This window comes from Pinus tabuliformis, chromosome 1_2 (genome assembly GCF_031772625.1).
Source record: "Pinus tabuliformis cultivar Carrire ecotype Pingquan chromosome 1_2, CPIR1, whole genome shotgun sequence".
Taxonomy (NCBI): Eukaryota; Viridiplantae; Streptophyta; class Pinopsida; order Pinales; family Pinaceae; genus Pinus; species Pinus tabuliformis.
In genome coordinates, this window is record NC_142298.1 from 27,750,870 (window position 1) to 27,754,945 (window position 4,076).

Here is a 4,076-nt window from a genome sequence, read left to right on the forward strand (position 1 = left end):
TGTGTGAAGAACGAGTCAATATTATCTGACTCCTTCATGCAAAGATTCTCAAAATCTCTCCTCAGCAACTGTAGTTTTGTTTTCTTCACTTTCTCCATGCCTTGATAGGTTGTCTTGAGAGTTTTCCATGCTTCTTTGGATCTCTTAGCTACTGTTATCCTTGGAAACACACTCTCATGCACTGCTTGATACAAAAAGTAGAGGGCTTTAGAATCCTTCTTCTTGTTGCTCTTCAACAGGTCTTTCTCTGCCTGAGTTAAATTATTAAACTAATTTTCATCTGTTGGTTCTTCAAAACCATCCTCAACAAATTCCCATAGGTCTTCAGAAGCAAGCAAAGCTCTCATAGTTATTGCCCAATAGTCATAGTCTTTCCCATTAAACTGTAGGAGCTGAGTATTACAGATACCCATGCTAGTGCTCGCTCCAACCATTCTTACACTCTTAACTATGCTTCAAAATACTTGACTATGTATTAAAATAACTGATTGTCCTAGCAGTAACACACAAACTAACTTGAGAAATACCTTGAAATTTTTTTGACTGAGTCTTCACTCTGCTGGATAAGCTGCTGCAACAAGAAATCCTTCCTTCAGCTTCTTTGACACCTTGAAAGAGCCTGGACAAGCTCTGAGACCATGTTGGTAATTTTCTGTTTAATTCCAAAACAAAAATAGCTTGAACAGAACAAAACAATTCTCTGTTTTAACACAGAGGAACAAAAATTGGTTCTGGGAAGACAGAGTTTTCACACACACATAAAAAGGATTTCTATTCATTAATAATACTACTATTACAAAGAAAATTCTACCTCTATCAGAGGGATTTCACTAAGAACACTTCGGTTTAAAAAAAAAAAACTTTTACTCTGTCTCTCCTCAGAAAAAATTTACACTGTTTTGTGTAAATTTTTTATTTCTTACATTCACTATTGTGCATTACATTAAAAAATCTGTCTCTGCTGTATAAGTTTACACTGCTGTGTAAAAAAAAATTCTTCTTACTCTCGCGGAGTTCTTACATATGCATTGCAGCATTTTTTCCCCTCTCTCATGTTTTAAAAAAATGACTTAACTTTTCTTTTCACTTGTCCTGTAAAACAAAAAATACATCCGTGAAAAAAAAATAATAAACTTAAAAACTTCACCTATATCTACCCACTACAGTACATTTATATTAATTTCATTTAATAGCTTTATGGACAAAAAACGGCAGTCAACAAAGCTTTCACTTCACGTCACGTAATAGATAGCATGCATGTACATCATTCGTTGAATTATGCGATTTGTGATTTGCGATTTGATCGCATCGCGTAATCGCATTCGGTGAAAAAACAGGGGGGAGGCTTGACCCATATGGGTTGCGATCTGTGATATGGCAATCGAATCACATCGCAACATCGCATCGGGAGAATTCAAGAGAACAGAAGGAGGCAGCGACATGGATGTGATTTGCCCTCTACGATTAGATCACATCGCAAGGGAAAAACATGCGGTTTTCTAAAATAAACAATGCAGTTGAAAGTATCATTTCAACAACCATCGATATACTTCGTGAAACATGCATGTATGTGAATGCAGCCATATTATTATGATTTTGAATTCGATGACAAAGCGTATAGGGGATTCAATCTAAATTGAATCCTGGAGAAGGCTCGTAATCATTCAATATCAATGAATTGCACGCCCTTTCAATTGCATAGGAGTCGTTGTGTGATACTAGTGTATCCTTATTACTATGAAATATGGTACTACAGAGAATAAATATGTTTACCTAACAGCTAGGATGGTATTAGGCGCAGAAGGTGATGTTGTAATTAGTACAATATGTGCAAGTGGAGGGGCTAGTATTATTGTCTTTGGAATAATTAAAGCCTGTGGGCACTGCCCCTTGAAGAACTTGGAATAATTGGTAGGAGGGCAGTTGTTGGCATAGTTTCCTATGCACCAGTGTTGAGGAGTATTAAGAGCGGCACAAGCACTGTCACACCCATCGACCACTTTCAATTCTGTAGGGCAGCTCGCAGTTATGTTGATGTTATAGTCAACTGTTGGGCAGCTACTGTCCGAGGGAGTTATGGAGAGAGGGAGATTAAATCCATCAACAAGATAGATGTCATATGTTTCGTGATTGTTGGCCCCATCCATAGTATATTCAGCCAACGTTGTAGGAGGTCGTCCAGCAGCTTAATAGCTGAGCAAGCCACTGCAGTCACCAGTGTTGCAGCTGCCTTAACCAGAGGTGTCAAAAGAACAGCCTGTTCGTCCCCAAAATTTGCCTACGCTTGTTCCTGCGAGCACGTCAACACTCCATGATTGGCCCTGCCCTAGCGCTTGACCGCCACCAACAGGAATTCCCACAGCCCACACAGAGAACGAACACTTATTCTGGATCACAAATTTCGTAGCTCCAACTCCACCATTTGGCAAATAAAACACATATTTAGTCATCGCTTATTTGTGTAATTCTAATAGTATAATAAAATAAATTAGATTCGAGAGAGTAACACCTTGGCCTTACCTTGAAGATAAACCATTAATCCTAAAGATACAGTCGTTGCAATTGAAACCGAAACTGTTATCGTTCTTCCCCCCATTGCTAAGACCAGAAAGCAAGTTAAACACTACTAAAGCACAATGCAATGAACCAACACTACTCCAACACAGCGCAATCAGTTGCAAATGAGCTTGCTCAGTTTTTATCCATGAATAATGCAGGTGAGACACACGCTATATATATATATATATATATATATATATATATATATATATATATATAGACAAGGTAGCAGCAACCCAAAAACATGAACCACGTGTAGTAGCGTATGAAACACGGATGAAGTTCAGATAAGACTATAGTCTTTTCATGGCACGTGGTGGGGAAAATTCTGGAGCTACAGTAAACCAGGACACGAAGTAAGCTAATCCTGTTAAAAATATTACTTTCGTGCCCTCTTTTGGCCATAAAATTGACATGAATGGGTAGAACTTCGGAATATAATAGTAGTTTTACTAGGGTTTAAATTTCGTATGTAACCAAGGTTTTTCCGATTTTGATTCAATCCCAATCATCCATGTAAAATCCTACCAAAATCAGTAACTTAGGTGTGGCCATTCAAATACTGTCATAGCCACCGCTGCCCACATGGCTATTTTTGGCTTTCTTTTCGGTTTTTCAAAGGTGTCATCTGTAATTTGTTTTTGTCAAAGGATGCAATTTAGTTGTGCATTGAATGCAATTTTAGTAAAGACCAACAACTCGATTTTATTCATCTTTTCCTGCGACAGTCTTATTTTGAGACCCCACCCTTTATAAAACTGGGATGCTACAGGAAGTGTATGTTTCTAGGCGTTTTTGACGTGTCCGTGTGTTGTGGTACAGCGGATGTTGAAGCGGCTATATTAAAAAAACAAAAACAAAAAAATGATTGCGGATAATATTCAAAAGATTTGGTTAACACCATACGCAAGCCTTAAAACCCAAGATTTTAAGTCACTTGTTATACTGTAACATTGGATCATCATGCGGCTCTCACAGTTATACCCGTCCACCTGTTGGAAAACAATGATAATTCCAACCACTGCCATTAATGCAATAGCTGGCCATCTCTAGAGAATTCAGGAGGTAGTTTCTAGAATTCGACGAATGCATTGACAAATGGGCAAGCTTCCTGGAGAAGCCACCATCCCACTGACTCCAAAAAGATCTCTAATATGTATAAATACATGTTCAGTCATCAAATGGAAACAATTTCTAAGTTCTATTCATGTGTTTTGATGTATGATCTATGATTTGGTATTAGAGCTTAGGAGAGTTGTGCACAGGATTTGAGGCTGTGGAAGTATAGTCAAGATTTCTTGAAGTGTCTGGTATACTGGTAAGGTTGTTTTTGTGCTTGTTGGCCATAAAATTGGTCCGTTTTGTTTACTGGTTGTTGGGAAATGTGTTTTGTTTAGTGCTTGCAGGCTGTTTTGTGCTTGTAGCCAAGTGTTTTGTTTATCGCTGCTGGGAAATATATGGTGCAGTAAGGGTAGAGCAATGACCAAATAGGCGCTATGCATTAGGAGAAGAGTTGT

General features: G+C 38.2%; 1 pseudogene; it reads right to left on the reverse strand.

The window, feature by feature from the left end:
* Window positions 1-1,769: 1,769 nt before the first annotated feature.
* Window positions 1,770-2,147, reverse strand: LOC149204202 (pathogenesis-related thaumatin-like protein 3.8 pseudogene; annotated as a pseudogene).
* Between the last annotated feature and the right edge of the window lie 1,929 nt (window positions 2,148-4,076).